Here is a 17,287-nt window from a genome sequence, read left to right on the forward strand (position 1 = left end):
CGCGGGAAAGGTACACATGGTGTACAGTATTCCTGGCTTCATAGCTCAGAGGTAAGAGCACTGGTCTCGTAAACCAGGGGTCGCGAGTTCGAATCTCGCTGAAGCCTTTGTGTTACCTCACCCAATTCTGATCTTATTACTTTATACATAAACAATAATACTGGGTAACTTTGTGTAAAATATTGGGGAGCAACAATTGTTGCAGAATTAAAGTGGTGTCCTCCGAAAAGATATTGGACTTTCAAAGAATGAAAAAAACTGGCAATAAAAAAACCTACAACCAAATGGTGCTAAATGCTAAATCTTTTGTCAATTTCACAGCATTTGGACTTTTATTTTTGGCTTTTGAGAAAATAAAAGTGGTGACAGTAGGAAGTACAGATAATCTCACAGAAAACAAGCTCTCACACATCTCTGAAACCAGAAAAAAGAAAAATGTTTTGCTTTTTATATGCAGCAAGTAAAAAGACAAAAGGCAAAAAGGGGAAGAGTGTTGTGGCATTACGCGGTTAAAAGATCATTTTGGGCAATGTCAACTTCATTAAAATAGGAAGACTATTCTTTTGTTTTAGTAGATGCTTAACTTGTATTTTCTAATATCCATTAATTCACAATTTTGCTACAAGAAGACGAACAGTTTATTGCTGGACAAATGGTGGTGCCTACGACGCGGGAAAGGTACACATGGTGTACTGTATTCCTGGCTTCTTAGCTCAGAGGTTAAAGCACTGGTCTCGTAAACCAGGGGTCGCGAGTTCGAATCTCGCTGAAGCCTTTGTGTTACCTCACCCAATTCTGATCTTATTACTTTATACATAAACAATAATACTGGTTAACTTTGTGTAAAATATTGGGGAGCAACAATTGTTGCAAAATTAAAGTGGTGTCCTCCGAAAAGATATTGGACTTTCAAAGAATGAAAAAAACTGGCAATAAAAAAACCTGCAACCAAATGGTGCTAAATGCTAAATCTTTTGTCAATTTCACAGCATTTGGACTTTTATTTTTGGCTTGTGAGAAAATAAAAGTGGTGACAGTAGGAAGTACAGATAATCTCACAGAAAACAAGCTCTCACACATCTCTGAAACCAGAAAAAAGAAAAATGTTTTGCTTTTTATATGCAGCAAGTAAAAAGACAAAAGGCAAAAAGTGGAAAAGTGCTGTGGCATTACGCGGTTAAAAGATCATTTTGGGCAATGTTAACTTCATTAAAATAGGAAGACTATTCTTTTGTTTTAGTAGATGCTTAACTTGTATTTTCTAATATCCATTAATTCACAATTTTGCTACAAGAAGACGAATAGTTTATTGCTGGACAAATGGTGGTTCCTAGGACGCGGGAAAGGTACACATGGTGTACAGTATTCCTGGCTTCATAGCTCAGAGGTTAGAGCACTGGTCTCGTAAACCAGGGGTCGTGAGTTCGAATCTCGCTGAAGCCTTTGTGTTACCTCACCCAATTCTGATCTTATTACTTTATACATAAACAATAATACTGGGTAACTTTGTGTAAAATATTGGGGAGCAACAATTGTTGCAAAATTAAAGTGGTGTCCTCCGAAAAGATATTGGACTTTCAAAGAATGAAAAAAACTGGCAATAAAAAAACCTGCGACCAAATGGTGCTAAATGCTAAATCTTTTGTCAATTTCACAGCATTTGGACTTTTATTTTTGGCTTGTGAGAAAATAAAAGTGGTGACAGTAGGAAGTACAGATAATCTCACAGAAAACAAGCTCTCACACATCTCTGAAACCAGATAAAAGAAAAATGTTTTGCTTTTTATATGCAGCAAGTAAAAAGACAAAATGCAAAAAGTGGAAAAGTGCTGTGGCATTACATGGTTAAAAGATCATTTTGGGCAATGTCAACTTCATTAAAATAGGAAGACTATTCTTTTGTTTTAGTAGATGCTTAACTTGTATTTTCTAATATCCATTAATTCACAATTTTGCTACAAGAAGACAAATAGTTTATTGCTGGACAAATGGTGGTTCCTAGGACGCGGGAAAGGTACACATGGTGTACAGTATTCCTGGCTTCATAGTTCAGATGTTAGAGCACTGGTCTCGTAAACCAGGGGTCGCGAGTTCGAATCTCGCTGAAGACTTTGTGTTACCTCACCCAATTCTGATCTTATTACTTTATACATAAACAATAATACTGAGTAACTTTGTGTAAAATATTGGGGAGCAACAATTGTTGCAGAATTAAAGTGGTGTCCTCCGAAAAGATATTGGACTTTCAAAGAATGAAAAAAACTGGCAATAAAAAAACCTGCGACCAAATGGTGCTACATGCTAAATCTTTTGTCAATTTCACAGCATTTGGACTTTTATTTTTGGCTTGTGAGAAAATAAAAGTGGTGACAGTAGGAAGTACAGATAATCTCACAGAAAACAAGCTCTCACACATCTCTGAAACCAGAAAAAAGAAAAATGTTTTGCTTTTTATATGCAGCAAGTAAAAAGACAAAAGGCAAAAAGTGGAAAAGTGCTGTGGCATTACGCGGTTAAAAGATCATTTTGGGCAATGTTAACTTCATTAAAATAGGAAGACTATTCTTTTGTTTTAGTAGATGCTTAACTTGTATTTTCTAATATCCATTAATTCACAATTTTGCTACAAGAAGACGAATAGTTTATTGCTGGACAAATGGTGGTTCCTAGGACGCGGGAAAGGTACACATGGTGCACAGTATTCCTGGCTTCATAGTTCCGATGTTAGAGCATTGGTCTCGTAAACCAGGGGTCGCGAGTTCGAATCTCGCTGAAGCCTTTGTGTTACCTCACCCAATTCTGATCTTATTACTTTATACATAAACAATAATACTGAGTAACTTTGTGTAAAATATTGGGGAGGAACAATTGTTGCAGAATTAAAGTGGTGTCCTCCGAAAAGATATTGGACTTTCAAAGAATGAAAAAAACTGGCAATAAAAAAACCTGCGACCAAATGGTGCTAAATGCTAAATCTTTTGTCAATTTCACAGCATTTGGACTTTTATTTTTGGCTTTTGAGAAAATAAAAGTGGTGACAGTAGGAAGTACAGATAATCTCACAGAAAACAAGCTCTCACACATCTCTGAAACCAGAAAAAAGAAAAATGTTTTGCTTTTTATATGCAGCAAGTAAAAAGACAAAAGGCAAAAAGCGGAAGAGTGTTGTGGCATTACGCGGTTAAAAGATCATTTTGGGCAATGTTAACTTCATTAAAATAGGAAGACTATTCTTTTGTTTTAGTAGATACTTAACTTGTATTTTCTAATATCCATTAATTCACAATTTTGCTACAAGAAGACGAAAAGTTTATTGCTGGACAAATGGTGGTTCCTAGGACGCGGGAAAGGTACACATGGTGTACAGTATTCCTGGCTTCATAGCTCAGAGGTAAGAGCACTGGTCTCGTAAACCAGGGGTGGCGAGTTCGAATCTCGCTGAAGCCTTTGTGTTACCTCACCCAATTCGGATCTTATTACTTTATACATAAACAATAATACTGGGTAACTTTGTGTAAAATATTGGGGAGCAACAATTGTTGCAAAATTAAAGTGGTGTCCTCCGAAAAGATATTGGACTTTCAAAGAATGAAAAAAACTGGCAATAGAAAAACCTGCGACCAAATGGTGCTAAATGCTAAATCTTTTGTCAATTTCACAGCATTTGGACTTTCATTTTTGGCTTGTGAGAAAATAAAAGTGGTGACAGTAGGAAGTACAGATAATCTCACAGAAAACAAGCTCTCACACATCTCTGAAACCAGAAAAAAGAAAAATGTTTTGCTTTTTATATGCAGCAAGTAAAAAGACAAAAGACAAAAAGGGGAAGAGTGTTGTGGCATTACGTGGTTAAAAGATCATTTTGGGAAATGTCAACTTTATTAAAATAGGAAGACTATTCTTTTGTTTTAGTAGATGCTTAACTTGTATTTTCTAATATCCATTAATTCACAATTTTGCTACAAGAAGACAAAGTTTATTGCTGGACAAATGGTGGTTCCTACAACCGGGAAAGGTACACATGGTGTACTGTATTCCTGGCTTCATAGCTCAGAGGTTAGAGCACTGGTCTCGTAAACCAGGGGTCGCGAGTTCGAATCTCGCTGAAGCCTTTGTGTTACCTCACCCAATTCTGATCTTATTACTTTATACATAAACAATAATACTGGGTAACTTTGTGTAAAATATTGGGGAGCAACAATTGTTGCAAAATTAAAGTGGTGTCCTCCGAAAAGATATTGGACTTTCAAAGAATGAAAAAAACTGGCAATAAAAAAACCTGCGACCAAATGGTGCTAAATGCTAAATCTTTTGTCAATTTCACAGCATTTGGACTTTTTTTTTGGCTTGTGAGAAAATAAAAGTGGTGACAGTAGGAAGTACAGATAATCTCACAGAAAACAAGCTCTCACACATCTCTGAAACCAGAAAAAAGAAAAATGTTTTGCTTTTTATATGCAGCAAGTAAAAAGACAAAAGGCAAAAAGGGGAAGAGTGTTGTGGCATTACGTGGTTAAAAGATCATTTTGGGCAATGTCAACTTTATTAAAATAGGAAGACTATTCTTTTGTTTTAGTAGATGCTTAACTTGTATTTTCTAATATCTATTAATTCACAATTTTGCTACAAGAAGACGAACAGTTTATTGCTGGACAAATGGTGGTTCCTACAACGCGGGAAAGGTACACATGGTGTACTGTATTCCCGGCTTCATAGCTCAGAGGTTAGAGCACTGGTCTCGTAAACCAGGGCTCGCGAGTTCGAATCTCGCTGAATCCTTTGTGTTACCTCACCCAATTCGGATCTTATTACTTTATACATAAACAATAATACTGAGTAACTTTGTGTAAAATATTGGGGAGCAACAATTATTGCAGAATTAAAGTGCTGTCCTCCGAAAAGATATTGGACTTTCAAAGAATGAAAAAAACTGGCAATAAAAAAACCTGCAACCAAATGGTGCTAAATGCTAAATCTTTTGTCAATTTCACAGCATTTGGACTTTTATTTTTGGCTTGTGAGAAAATAAAAGTGGTGACAGTAGGAAGTACAGATAATCTCACATAAAACAAGCTCTCACACATCTCTGAAACCAGAAAAAAGAAAAATGTTTTGCTTTTTATATGCAGCAAGTAAAAAGACAAAAGGCAAGAAGTGGAAAAGTGCTGTGGCATTACGTGATTAAAAGATCATTTTGGGCAATGTCAACTTCATTAAAATAGGAAGACTATTCTTTTGTTTTAGTAGATGCTTAACTTGTATTTTCTAATATCCATTAATTCACAATTTTGCTACAAGAAGACGAATAGTTTATTGCTGGACAAATGGTGGTTCCTAGGATGCGGGAAAGGTACACATTGTGTATTGTATTCCTGGCTTCATAGCTCAGAGGTTAGAGCACTGGTCTCGTAAACCAGGGGTCGCGAGTTCGAATCTCGTTGAAGCCTTTGTGTTACCTCACCCAATTCTGATCTTATTACTTTATACATAAACAATAATACTGGGTAACTTTGTGTAAAATATTGGGGAGCAACAATTGTTGCAAAATTAAAGTGGTGTCCTCCGAAAAGATATTGGACTTTCAAAGAATGAAAAAAACTGGCAATAAAAAAAACTGCAACCAAATGGTGCTAAATCTTTTGTCAATTTCACAGCATTTGGACTTTTATTTTTGGCTTGTGAGAAAATAAAAGTGGTGACAGTAGGAAGTACAGATAATCTCACAGAAAACAAGCTCTCACACATCTCTGAAACCAGAAAAAAGAAAAATGTTTTGCTTTTTATATGCAGCAAGTAAAAAGACAAAAGGCAAAAAGTGGAAAAGTGTTGTGGCATTACGTGGTTAAAAGATCATTTTGGGCAATGTCAACTTCATTAAAATAGGAAGACTATTCTTTTGTTTTAGTAGATGCTTAACTTGTATTTTCTAATATCCATTAATTCACAATTTTGCTACAAGAAGACGAATAGTTTATTGCTGGACAAATGGTGGTTCCTAGGATGCGGGAAAGGTACACATTGTGTATAGTATTCCTGGCTTCATAGTTCAGATGTTAGAGCACTGGTCTCGTAAACCAGGGGTCGCGAGTTCGAATCTCGCTGAAGCCTTTGTGTTACCTCACCCAATTCTGATCTTATTACTGTATACATAAACAATAATACTGAGTAACTTTGTGTAAAATATTGGGGAGCAACAATTGTTGCAGAATTAAAGTGGTGTCCTCCGAAAAGATATTGGACTTTCAAAGAATGAAAAAAACTGGCAATAAAAAAACCTACAACCAAATGGTGCTAAATGCTAAATCTTTTGTCAATTTCACAGCATTTGGACTTTTATTTTTGGCTTGTGAGAAAATAAAAGTGGTGACAGTAGGAAGTACAGATAATCTCACAGAAAACAAGCTCTCACACATCTCTGAAACCAGAAAAAAGAAAAATGTTTTGCTTTTTATATGCAGCAAGTAAAAAGACAAAAGGCAAAAAGGGGAAGAGTGTTGTGGCATTACACGGTTAAAAGATCATTTTGGGCAATGTCAACTTCATTAAAATAGGAAGACTATTCTTTTGTTTTAGTAGATGCTTAACTTGTATTTTCTAATATCCATTAATTCACAATTTTGCTACAAGAAGACGAACAGTTTATTGCTGGACAAATGGTGGTGCCTACGACGCGGGAAAGGTACACATGGTGTACGGTATTCCTGGCTTCATAGCTCAGAGGTTAGAGCACTGGTCTCGTAAACCAGGGGTCGCGAGTTCGAATCTCGCTGAAGCCTTTGTGTTACCTCACCCAATTCTGATCTTATTACTTTATACATAAACAATAATACTGGGTAACTTTGTGTAAAATATTGGGGAGCAACAATTGTTGCAAAATTAAAGTGGTGTCCTCCGAAAAGATATTGGACTTTCAAAGAATGAAAAAAACTGGCAATAAAAAAACCTGCAACCAAATGGTGCTAAATGCTAAATCTTTTGTCAATTTCACAGCATTTGGACTTTTATTTTTGGCTTGTGAGAAAATAAAAGTGGTGACAGTAGGAAGTACAGATAATCTCACAGAAAACAAGCTCTCACACATCTCTGAAACCAGAAAAAAGAAAAATGTTTTGCTTTTTATATGCAGCAAGTAAAAAGACAAAATGCAAAAAGTGGAAAAGTGCTGTGGCATTACGTGGTTAAAAGATCATTTTGGGCAATGTCAACTTCATTAAAATAGGAAGACTATTCTTTTGTTTTAGTAGATGCTTAACTTGTATTTTCTAATATCCATTAATTCACAATTTTGCTACAAGAAGACGAATAGTTTATTGCTGGACAAATGGTGGTTCCTAGGACGCGGGAAAGGTACACATGGTGTACAGTATTCCTGGCTTCATAGTTCAGATGTTAGAGCACTGGTCTCGTAAACCAGGGGTCGCGAGTTCGAATCTCGCAGAAGCCTTTGTGTTACCTCACCCAATTCTGATCTTATTACTTTATACATAAACAATAATACTGAGTAACTTTGTGTAAAATATTGGGGAGCAACAATTTTTGCAGAATTAAAGTGGTGTCCTCCGAAAAGATATTGGATTTTCAAAGAATGAAAAAAACTGGCAATAAAAAAACCTACAACCAAATGGTGCTAAATGCTAAATCTTTCGTCAATTTCAAAGCATTTGGACTTTTATTTTTGGCTTGTGAGAAAATAAAAGTGGTGACAGTAGGAAGTACAGATAATCTCACAGAAAACAAGCTCTCACACATCTCTGAAACCAGAAAAAAGAAAAATGTTTTGCTTTTTATATGCAGCAAGTAAAAAGACAAAATGCAAAAAGTGGAAAAGTGCTGTGGCATTACGTGGTTAAAAGATCATTTTGGGCAATGTCAACTTCATTAAAATAGGAAGACTATTCTTTTGTTTTAGTAGATGCTTAACTTGTATTTTCTAATATCCATTAATTCACAATTTTGCTACAAGAAGACGAATAGTTTATTGCTGGACAAATGGTGGTTCCTAGGACGCGGGAAAGGTACACATGGTGTACAGTATTCCTGGCTTCATAGTTCAGATGTTAGAGCACTGGTCTCGTAAACCAGGGGTCGCGAGTTCGAATCTCGCTGAAGCCTTTGTGTTACCTCACCCAATTCTGATCTTATTACTTTATACATAAACAATAATACTGAGTAACTTTGTGTAAAATATTGGGGAGCAACAATTGTTGCAGAATTAAAGTGGTGTCCTCCGAAAAGATATTGGACTTTCAAAGAATGAAAAAAACTGGCAATAAAAAAACCTACAACCAAATGGTGCTAAATGCTAAATCTTTTGTCAATTCCACAGCATTTGGACTTTTATTTTTGGCTTTTGAGAAAATAAAAGTGGTGACAGTAGGAAGTACAGATAATCTCACAGAAAACAAGCTCTCACACATCTCTGAAACCAGAAAAAAGAAAAATGTTTTGCTTTTTATATGCAGCAAGTAAAAAGACTAAAGGCAAAAAGTGGAAAAGTGTTGTGGCATTACGTGGTTAAAAGATCATTTTGGGCAATGTCAACTTCATTAAAATAGGAAGACTATTCTTTTGTTTTAGTAGATGCTTAACTTGTATTTTCTAATATCCATTAATTCACAATTTTGCTACAAGAAGACGAACAGTTTATTGCTGGACAAATGGTGGTGCCTACGACGCGGGAAAGGTACACATGGTGTACTGTATTCCTGGCTTCATAGCTCAGAGGTTAGAGCACTGGTCTCGTAAACCAGGGGTCGCGAGTTCGAATCTCGCTGAAGCCTTTGTGTTACCTCACCCAATTCTGATCTTATTACTTTATACATAAACAATAATACTGGGTAACTTTGTGTAAAATATTGGGGAGCAACAATTGTTGCAAAATTAAAGTGGTGTCCTCCGAAAAGATATTGGACTTTCAAAGAATGAAAAAAACTGGCAATAAAAAAACCTGCAACCAAACGGTGCTAAATGCTAAACCTTTTGTCAATTTCACAGCATTTGGACTTTTATTTTTGGCTTGTGAGAAAATAAAAGTGGTGACAGTAGGAAGTACAGATAATCTCACAGAAAACAAGCTCTCACACATCTCTGAAACCAGAAAAAAGAAAAATGTTTTGCTTTTTATATGCAGCAAGTAAAAAGACAAAAGGCAAAAAGGGGAAGAGTGTTGTGGCATTACACGGTTAAAAGATCATTTTGGGCAATGTCAACTTCATTAAAATAGGAAGACTATTCTTTTGTTTTAGTAGATGCTTAACTTGTATTTTCTAATATCCATTAATTCACAATTTTGCTACAAGAAGACGAACAGTTTATTGCTGGACAAATGGTGGTGCCTACGACGCGGGAAAGGTACACATGGTGTACAGAATTCCTGGCTTCATAGCTCAGAGGTTAGAGCACTGGTCTCGTAAACCAGGGGTCGCGAGTTCGAATCTCGCTGAAGCCTTTGTGTTACCTCACCCAATTCTGATCTTATTACTTTATACATAAACAATAATACTGGGTAACTTTGTGTAAAATATTGGGGAGCAACAATTGTTGCAAAATTAAAGTGGTGTCCTCCGAAAAGATATTGGACTTTCAAAGAATGAAAAAAACTGGCAATAAAAAAACCTGCAACCAAATGGTGCTAAATGCTAAATCTTTTATCAATTTCACAGCATTTGGACTTTTATTTTTGGCTTGTGAGAAAATAAAAGTGGTGACAGTAGGAAGTACAGATAATCTCACAGAAAACAAGCTCTCACACATCTCTGAAACCAGAAAAAAGAAAAATGTTTTGCTTTTTATATGCAGCAAGTAAAAAGACAAAAGGCAAAAAGGGGAAGAGTGTTGTGGCATTACTCGGTTAAAAGATCATTTTGGGCAATGTCAACTTCATTAAAATAGGAAGACTATTCTTTTGTTTTAGTAGATGCTTAACTTGTATTTTCTAATATCCATTAATTCACAATTTTGCTACAAGAAGACGAACAGTTTATTGCTGGACAAATGGTGGTGCCTTCGACGCGGTAAAGGTACACATGGTGTACTGTATTCCTGGCTTCATAGCTCAGAGGTTAGAGCACTGGTCTCGTAAACCAGGGGTCGCGAGTTCGAATCTCGCTGAAGCCTTTGTGTTACCTCACCCAATTTGCATCTTATTACTTTATACATAAACAATAATACTGGGTAACTTTGTGTAAAATATTGGGGAGCAACAATTGTTGCAGAATTTAAAGTGGTGTCCTCCGAAAAGATATTGGACTTTCAAAGAATGGAAAAAACTGGCAATAAAAAAACCTACAACCAAATGGTGCTGAATGCTAAATATTTTGTCAATTTCACAGCATTTGGACTTTTGTTTTTGGCTTGTGGGAAAAAAAAAGTGGTGACAGTAGGAAGTACAGATAATCTCACAGAAAACAAGCTCTCACACATCTCTGAAACCAGAAAAAAGAAAAATGTTTTGCTTTTTATATGCAGCAAGAAAAAGACAAAAGGCAAGAAGTGGAAAAGTGCTGTGGCATTACGTGATTAAAAGATCATTTTGGGCAATGTCAACTTCATTAAAATAGGAAGACTATTCTTTTGTTTTAGTAGATGCTTAACTTGTATTTTCTAATATCCATTAATTCACAATTTTGCTACAAGAAGACGAAAAGTTTATTGCTGGACAAATGGTGGTTCCTAGGACGCGGGAAAGGTACACATGGTGTACTGTATTCCTGGCTTCATAGCTCGGAGGTTAGAGCACTGGTCTCGTAAACCAGGGGTCGCGAGTTCGAATCTCGCTGAAGCCTTTGTGTTACCTCACCCAATTCGGATCTTATTACTTTATACATAAACAATAATACTGAGTAACTTTGTGTAAAATATTGGGGAGCAACAATTATTGCAGAATTAAAGTGCTGTCTTCCGAAAAGATATTGGACTTTCAAAGAATGAAAAAAACTGGCAATCAAAAAACCTGCAACCAAATGGTGCTAAATGCTAAATCTTTTGTCAATTTCACAGCATTTGGACTTTTATTTTTGGCTTGTGAGAAAATAAAAGTGGTGACAGTAGGAAGTACAGATAATCTCACAGAAAACAAGCTCTCACACATCTCTGAAACCAGAAAAAAGAAAAATGTTTTGCTTTTTATATGCAGCAAGTAAAAAGACAAAAGGCAAGAAGTGGAAAAGTGCTGTGGCATTACGTGATTAAAAGATCATTTTGGGCAATGTCAACTTCATTAAAATAGGAAGACTATTCTTTTGTTTTAGTAGATGCTTAACTTGTATTTTCTAATATCCATTAATTCACAATTTTGCTACAAGAAGACGAACAGTTTATTGCTGGACAAATGGTGGTGCCTACGACGCGGGAAAGGTACACATGGTGTACGGTATTCCTGGCTTCATAGCTCAGAGGTTAGAGCACTGGTCTCGTAAACCAGGGGTCGCGAGTTCGAATCTCGCTGAAGCCTTTGTGTTACCTCACCCAATTCTGATCTTATTACTTTATACATAAACAATAATACTGGGTAACTTTGTGTAAAATATTGGGGAGCAACAATTGTTGCAAAATTAAAGTGGTGTCCTCCGAAAAGATATTGGACTTTCAAAGAATGAAAAAAACTGGCAATAAAAAAACCTGCAACCAAATGGTGCTAAATGCTAAATCTTTTGTCAATTTCACAGCATTTGGACTTTTATTTTTGGCTTGTGAGAAAATAAAAGTGGTGACAGTAGGAAGTACAGATAATCTCACAGAAAACAAGCTCTCACACATCTCTGAAACCAGAAAAAAGAAAAATGTTTTGCTTTTTATATGCAGCAAGTAAAAAGACAAAATGCAAAAAGTGGAAAAGTGCTGTGGCATTACGTGGTTAAAATATCATTTTGGGCAATGTCAACTTCATTAAAATAGGAAGACTATTCTTTTGTTTTAGTAGATGCTTAACTTGTATTTTCTAATATCCATTAATTCACAATTTTGCTACAAAAGACAAATAGTTTATTGCTGGACAAATGGTGGTTCCTAGGACGCGGGAAAGGTACACATGGTGTACAGTATTCCTGGCTTCATAGTTCAGATGTTAGAGCCCTGGTCTCGTAAACCAGGGGTCGCGAGTTCGAATCTCGCTGAAGCCTTTGTGTTATCTCACCCAATTCTGATCTTATTACTTTATACATAAACAATAATACTGAGTAACTTTGTGTAAAATATTGGGGAGCAACAATTGTTGCAGAATTAAAGTGGTGTCCTCCGAAAAGATATTGGACTTTCAAAGAATGAAAAAAACTGGCAATAAAAAAACCTACAACCAAATGGTGCTAAATGCTAAATCTTTTGTCAATTTCACAGCATTTGGACTTTTATTTTTGGCTTGTGAGAAAATAAAAGTGGTGACAGTAGGAAGTACAGATAATCTCACAGAAAACTAGCTCTCACACATCTCTGAAACCAGAAAAAAGAAAAATGTTTTGCTTTTTATATGCAGCAAGTAAAAAGACAAAAGGCAAAAAGTGGAAAAGTGTTGTGGCATTACGTGGTTAAAAGATCATTTTGGGCAATGTCAACTTCATTAAAATAGGAAGACTATTCTTTTGTTTTAGTAGATGCTTAACTTGTATTTTCTAATATCCATTAATTCACAATTTTGCTACAAGAAGACGAATAGTTTATTGCTGGACAAATGGTGGTTCCTAGGATGCGGGAAAGGTACACATTGTGTATTGTATTCCTGGCTTCATAGCTCAGAGGTTAGAGCACTGGTCTCATAAACCAGGGGTCGCGAGTTCGAATCTCGCTGAAGCCTTTGTGTTACCTCACCCAATTCTGATCTTATTACTTTATACATAAACAATAATACTGGGTAACTTTGTGTAAAATATTGGGGAGCAACAATTGTTGCAAAATTAAAGTGGTGTCCTCCGAAAAGATATTGGACTTTCAAAGAATGAAAAAAACTGGCAATAAAAAAAACTGCAACCAAATGGTGCTAAATCTTTTGTCAATTTCACAGCATTTGGACTTTTATTTTTGGCTTGTGAGAAAATAAAAGTGGTGACAGTAGGAAGTACAGATAATCTCACAGAAAACAAGCTCTCACACATCTCTGAAACCAGAAAAAAGAAAAATGTTTTGCTTTTTATATGCAGCAAGTAAAAAGACAAAAGGCAAAAAGTGGAAAAGTGTTGTGGCATTACGTGGTTAAAAGATCATTTTGGGCAATGTCAACTTCATTAAAATAGGAAGACTATTCTTTTGTTTTAGTAGATGCTTAACTTGTATTTTCTAATATCCATTAATTCACAATTTTGCTACAAGAAGACGAATAGTTTATTGCTGGACAAATGGTGGTTCCTAGGATGCGGGAAAGGTACACATTGTGTATAGTATTCCTGGCTTCATAGCTCAGAGGTTAGAGCACTGGTCTCGTAAACCAGGGGTCGCGAGTTCGAATCTCGCTGAAGCCTTTGTGTTACCTCACCCAATTCTGATCTTATTACTTTATACATAAACAATAATACTGGGTAATTTTGTGTAAAATATTGGGGAGCAACAATTGTTGCAAAATTAAAGTGGTGTCCTCCGAAAAGATATTGGACTTTCAAAGAATGAAAAAAACTGGCAATAAAAAAACCTGCGACCAAATGGTGCTAAATGCTAAATCTTTTGTCAATTTCACAGCATTTGAACTTTTATTTTTGGCTTGTGAGAAAATAAAAGTGGTGACAGTAGGAAGCACAGATAATCTCACAGAAAACAAGCTCTCACACATCTCTGAAACCAGAAAAAAGAAAAATGTTTTGCTTTTTATATGCAGCAAGTAAAAAGACAAAAGGCAAAAAGGGGAAGAGTGTTGTGGCATTACGCGGTTAAAAGATCATTTTGGGCAATGTCAACTTCATTAAAATAGGAAGACTATTCTTTTGTTTTAGTAGATGCTTAACTTGTATTTTCTAATATCCATTAATTCACAATTTTGCTACAAGAAGACGAACAGTTTATTGCTGGACAAATGGTGGTGCCTACGACGCGGGAAAGGTACACATGGTGTACTGTATTCCTGGCTTCATAGCTCAGAGGTTAGAGCACTGGTCTCGTAAACCAGGGGTCGCGAGTTCGAATCTCGCTGAAGCCTTTGTGTTACCTCACCCAATTCTGATCTTATTACTTTATACATAAACAATAATACTGGGTAACTTTGTGTAAAATATTGGGGAGCAACAATTGTTGCAAAATTAAAGTGGTGTCCTCCGAAAAGATATTGGACTTTCAAAGAATGAAAAAAACTGGCAATAAAAAAACCTGCGACCAAATGGTGCTAAATGCTAAATCTTTTGTCAATTTCACAGCATTTGGACTTTTATTTTTGGCTTGTGAGAAAATAAAAGTGGTGACAGTAGGAAGTACAGATAATCTCACAGAAAACAAGCTCTCACACATCTCTGAAACCAGAAAAAAGAAAAAATGTTTTGCTTTTTATATGCAGCAAGTAAAAAGACAAAATGCAAAAAGTGGAAAAGTGCTGTGGCATTACGTGGTTAAAAGATCATTTTGGGCAATGTCAACTTCATTAAAATAGGAAGACTATTCTTTTGTTTTAGTAGATGCTTAACTTGTATTTTCTAATATCCATTAATTCACAATTTTGCTACAAGAAGACGAAAAGTTTATTGCTGGACAAATGGTGGTTCCTAGGACGCGGGAAAAGTACACATGGTGTACAGTATTCCTGGCTTCATAGCTCAGAGGTTAGAGCACTGGTCTCGTAAACCAGGGGTCGCGAGTTCGAATCTCGCTGAAGCCTTTGTGTTACCTCACCCAATTCTGAGCTTATTACTTTATACATAAACAATAATACTGGGTAACCTTGTGTAAAATATTGGGGAGCAACAATTGTTGCAAAATTAAAGTGGTGTCCTCCGAAAAGATATTGGACTTTCAAAGAATGAAAAAAACTGGCAATAAAAAAACCCACAACCAAATGGTGCTAAATGCTAAACCTTTTGTCAATTTCACAGCATTTGGACTTTTATTTTTGGCTTGTGAGAAAATAAAAGTGGTGACAGTATGAAGTACAGATAATCTCACAGAAAACAAGCTCTCACACATCTCTGAAACCAGAAAAAAGAAAAATGTTTTGCTTTTTATATGCAGCAAGTAAAAAGACAAAAGGCAAAAAGCGGAAGAGTGTTGTGGCATTACGCGGTTAAAAGATCATTTTGGGCAATGTCAACTTCATTAAAATAGGAAGACTATTCTTTTGTTTTAGTAGATGCTTAACTTGTATTTTCTAATATCCATTAATTCACAATTTTGCTACAAGAAGACGAAAAGTTTATTGCTGGACAAATGGTGGTTCCTAGGACGCGGGAAAGGTACACATGGTGTACAGTATTCCTGGCTTCATAGCTCAGAGGTTAGAGCACTGGTCTCGTAAACCAGGGGTCGCGAGTTCGAATCTCGCTGAAGCCTTTGTGTTACCTCACCCAATTCTGATCTTATTACTTTATACATAAACATTAATACTGGGTAACTTTGTGTAAAATATTGGGGAGCAACAATTGTTGCAAAATTAAAGTGGTGTCCTCCGAAAAGATATTGGACTTTCAAAGAATGAAAAAAACTGGCAATAAAAAAACCTGCGACCAAATGGTGCTAAATGCTAAATCTTTTGTCAATTTCACAGCATTTGGACTTTTATTTTTGGCTTGTGAGAAAATAAAAGTGGTGACAGTAGGAAGTACAGATAATCTCACAGAAAACAAGCTCTCACACATCTCTGAAACCAGAAAAAAGAAAAATGTTTTGCTTTTTATATGCAGCAAGTAAAAAGACAAAAGGCAAAAAGGGGAAGAGTGTTGTGGCATTACGTGGTTAAAAGATCATTTTGGGCAATGTCAACTTTATTAAAATAGGAAGACTATTCTTTTGTTTTAGTAGATGCTTAACTTGTATTTTCTAATATCCATTAATTCACAATTTTGCTACAAGAAGACGAACAGTTTATTGCTGGACAAATGGTGGTTCCTACAACGCGGGAAAGGTACACATGGTGTACTCTATTCCTGGCTTCATAGCTCAGAGGTTAGAGCACTGGTCTCGTAAACCAGGGGTCGCGAGTTCGAATCTCGCTGAAGCCTTTGTGTTACCTCACCCAATTCTGATCTTATTACTTTATACATAAACAATAATACTGGGTAACTTTGTGTAAAATATTGGGGAGCAACAATTGTTGCAAAATTAAAGTGGTGTCCTCCGAAAAGATATTGGACTTTCAAAGAATGAAAAAAACTGGCAATAAAAAAACCCACAACCAAATGGTGCTAAATGCTAAACCTTTTGTCAATTTCACAGCATTTGGACTTTTATTTTTGGCTTGTGAGAAAATAAAAGTGGTGACAGTATGAAGTACAGATAATCTCACAGAAAACAAGCTCTCACACATCTCTGAAACCAGAAAAAAGAAAAATGTTTTGCTTTTTATATGCAGCAAGTAAAAAGACAAAAGGCAAAAAGCGGAAGAGTGTTGTGGCATTACGCGGTTAAAAGATCATTTTGGGCAATGTCAACTTCATTAAAATAGGAAGACTATTCTTTTGTTTTAGTAGATGCTTAACTTGTATTTTCTAATATCCATTAATTCACAATTTTGCTACAAGAAGACGAAAAGTTTATTGCTGGACAAATGGTGGTTCATAGGACGCGGGAAAGGTACACATGGTGTACAGTATTCCTGGCTTCATAGCTCAGAGGTTAGAGCACTGGTCTCGTAAACCAGGGGTCGCGAGTTCGAATATCGCTGAAGCCTTTGTGTTACCTCACCCAATTCTGATCTTATTACTTTATACATAAACAATAATACTGGGTAACTTTGTGTAAAATATTGGGGAGCAACAATTGTTGCAAAATTAAAGTGGTGTCCTCCGAAAAGATATTGGACTTTCAAAGAATGAAAAAAACTGGCAATAAAAAAACCTGCGACCAAATGGTGCTAAATGCTAAATCTTTTGTCAATTTCACAGCATTTGGACTTTTATTTTTGGCTTGTGAGAAAATAAAAGTGGTGACAGTAGGAAGTACAGATAATCTCACAGAAAACAAGCTCTCACACATCTCTGAAACCAGAAAAAAGAAAAATGCTTTGCTTTTTATATGCAGCAAGTAAAAAGACAAAATGCAAAAAGTGGAAAAGTGCTGTGGCATTACGTGGTTAAAAGATCATTTTGGGCAATGTCAACTTCATTAAAATAGGAAGACTATTCTTTTGTTTTAGTAGATGCTTAACTTGTATTTTCTAATATCCATT

At 35.8% G+C, this 17,287-nt stretch overlaps 25 non-coding genes across 25 annotated transcripts; all 25 read left to right on the plus strand.

The window, feature by feature from the left end:
• Positions 1-34: 34 nt before the first annotated feature.
• TRNAT-CGU (transfer RNA threonine (anticodon CGU)) lies at positions 35-107 on the plus strand. The gene has a single exon. It is a non-coding gene; the product is annotated as a tRNA-Thr (tRNA).
• A 595-nt stretch (positions 108-702) lies between these two features.
• On the plus strand, positions 703-775 carry TRNAT-CGU (transfer RNA threonine (anticodon CGU)). Its single transcript has one exon. It is a non-coding gene; the product is annotated as a tRNA-Thr (tRNA).
• A 595-nt stretch (positions 776-1,370) lies between these two features.
• Positions 1,371-1,443, plus strand: TRNAT-CGU (transfer RNA threonine (anticodon CGU)). The gene has a single exon. It is a non-coding gene; the product is annotated as a tRNA-Thr (tRNA).
• A 595-nt stretch (positions 1,444-2,038) lies between these two features.
• TRNAT-CGU (transfer RNA threonine (anticodon CGU)) lies at positions 2,039-2,111 on the plus strand. Its single transcript has one exon. It is a non-coding gene; the product is annotated as a tRNA-Thr (tRNA).
• Positions 2,112-2,706: 595 nt separating this feature from the next.
• TRNAT-CGU (transfer RNA threonine (anticodon CGU)) lies at positions 2,707-2,779 on the plus strand. Its single transcript has one exon. It is a non-coding gene; the product is annotated as a tRNA-Thr (tRNA).
• A 595-nt stretch (positions 2,780-3,374) lies between these two features.
• On the plus strand, positions 3,375-3,447 carry TRNAT-CGU (transfer RNA threonine (anticodon CGU)). Its single transcript has one exon. It is a non-coding gene; the product is annotated as a tRNA-Thr (tRNA).
• Positions 3,448-4,039: 592 nt separating this feature from the next.
• Positions 4,040-4,112, plus strand: TRNAT-CGU (transfer RNA threonine (anticodon CGU)). The gene has a single exon. It is a non-coding gene; the product is annotated as a tRNA-Thr (tRNA).
• Positions 4,113-4,706: 594 nt separating this feature from the next.
• On the plus strand, positions 4,707-4,779 carry TRNAT-CGU (transfer RNA threonine (anticodon CGU)). Its single transcript has one exon. It is a non-coding gene; the product is annotated as a tRNA-Thr (tRNA).
• A 595-nt stretch (positions 4,780-5,374) lies between these two features.
• TRNAT-CGU (transfer RNA threonine (anticodon CGU)) lies at positions 5,375-5,447 on the plus strand. The gene has a single exon. It is a non-coding gene; the product is annotated as a tRNA-Thr (tRNA).
• Positions 5,448-6,035: 588 nt separating this feature from the next.
• Positions 6,036-6,108, plus strand: TRNAT-CGU (transfer RNA threonine (anticodon CGU)). Its single transcript has one exon. It is a non-coding gene; the product is annotated as a tRNA-Thr (tRNA).
• A 595-nt stretch (positions 6,109-6,703) lies between these two features.
• TRNAT-CGU (transfer RNA threonine (anticodon CGU)) lies at positions 6,704-6,776 on the plus strand. The gene has a single exon. It is a non-coding gene; the product is annotated as a tRNA-Thr (tRNA).
• Positions 6,777-7,371: 595 nt separating this feature from the next.
• On the plus strand, positions 7,372-7,444 carry TRNAT-CGU (transfer RNA threonine (anticodon CGU)). Its single transcript has one exon. It is a non-coding gene; the product is annotated as a tRNA-Thr (tRNA).
• Positions 7,445-8,039: 595 nt separating this feature from the next.
• TRNAT-CGU (transfer RNA threonine (anticodon CGU)) lies at positions 8,040-8,112 on the plus strand. The gene has a single exon. It is a non-coding gene; the product is annotated as a tRNA-Thr (tRNA).
• A 595-nt stretch (positions 8,113-8,707) lies between these two features.
• Positions 8,708-8,780, plus strand: TRNAT-CGU (transfer RNA threonine (anticodon CGU)). The gene has a single exon. It is a non-coding gene; the product is annotated as a tRNA-Thr (tRNA).
• A 595-nt stretch (positions 8,781-9,375) lies between these two features.
• TRNAT-CGU (transfer RNA threonine (anticodon CGU)) lies at positions 9,376-9,448 on the plus strand. The gene has a single exon. It is a non-coding gene; the product is annotated as a tRNA-Thr (tRNA).
• A 595-nt stretch (positions 9,449-10,043) lies between these two features.
• On the plus strand, positions 10,044-10,116 carry TRNAT-CGU (transfer RNA threonine (anticodon CGU)). Its single transcript has one exon. It is a non-coding gene; the product is annotated as a tRNA-Thr (tRNA).
• A 595-nt stretch (positions 10,117-10,711) lies between these two features.
• Positions 10,712-10,784, plus strand: TRNAT-CGU (transfer RNA threonine (anticodon CGU)). Its single transcript has one exon. It is a non-coding gene; the product is annotated as a tRNA-Thr (tRNA).
• Positions 10,785-11,379: 595 nt separating this feature from the next.
• Positions 11,380-11,452, plus strand: TRNAT-CGU (transfer RNA threonine (anticodon CGU)). Its single transcript has one exon. It is a non-coding gene; the product is annotated as a tRNA-Thr (tRNA).
• A 594-nt stretch (positions 11,453-12,046) lies between these two features.
• On the plus strand, positions 12,047-12,119 carry TRNAT-CGU (transfer RNA threonine (anticodon CGU)). Its single transcript has one exon. It is a non-coding gene; the product is annotated as a tRNA-Thr (tRNA).
• Positions 12,120-13,375: 1,256 nt separating this feature from the next.
• TRNAT-CGU (transfer RNA threonine (anticodon CGU)) lies at positions 13,376-13,448 on the plus strand. The gene has a single exon. It is a non-coding gene; the product is annotated as a tRNA-Thr (tRNA).
• Positions 13,449-14,043: 595 nt separating this feature from the next.
• Positions 14,044-14,116, plus strand: TRNAT-CGU (transfer RNA threonine (anticodon CGU)). Its single transcript has one exon. It is a non-coding gene; the product is annotated as a tRNA-Thr (tRNA).
• Positions 14,117-14,712: 596 nt separating this feature from the next.
• TRNAT-CGU (transfer RNA threonine (anticodon CGU)) lies at positions 14,713-14,785 on the plus strand. The gene has a single exon. It is a non-coding gene; the product is annotated as a tRNA-Thr (tRNA).
• A 595-nt stretch (positions 14,786-15,380) lies between these two features.
• On the plus strand, positions 15,381-15,453 carry TRNAT-CGU (transfer RNA threonine (anticodon CGU)). The gene has a single exon. It is a non-coding gene; the product is annotated as a tRNA-Thr (tRNA).
• A 595-nt stretch (positions 15,454-16,048) lies between these two features.
• TRNAT-CGU (transfer RNA threonine (anticodon CGU)) lies at positions 16,049-16,121 on the plus strand. The gene has a single exon. It is a non-coding gene; the product is annotated as a tRNA-Thr (tRNA).
• A 595-nt stretch (positions 16,122-16,716) lies between these two features.
• Positions 16,717-16,789, plus strand: TRNAT-CGU (transfer RNA threonine (anticodon CGU)). The gene has a single exon. It is a non-coding gene; the product is annotated as a tRNA-Thr (tRNA).
• Positions 16,790-17,287: the final 498 nt, after the last annotated feature.

This window comes from Engystomops pustulosus, chromosome 1, assembly GCF_040894005.1.
Source record: "Engystomops pustulosus chromosome 1, aEngPut4.maternal, whole genome shotgun sequence".
NCBI classification, from domain to species: domain Eukaryota; kingdom Metazoa; phylum Chordata; class Amphibia; order Anura; family Leptodactylidae; genus Engystomops; species Engystomops pustulosus.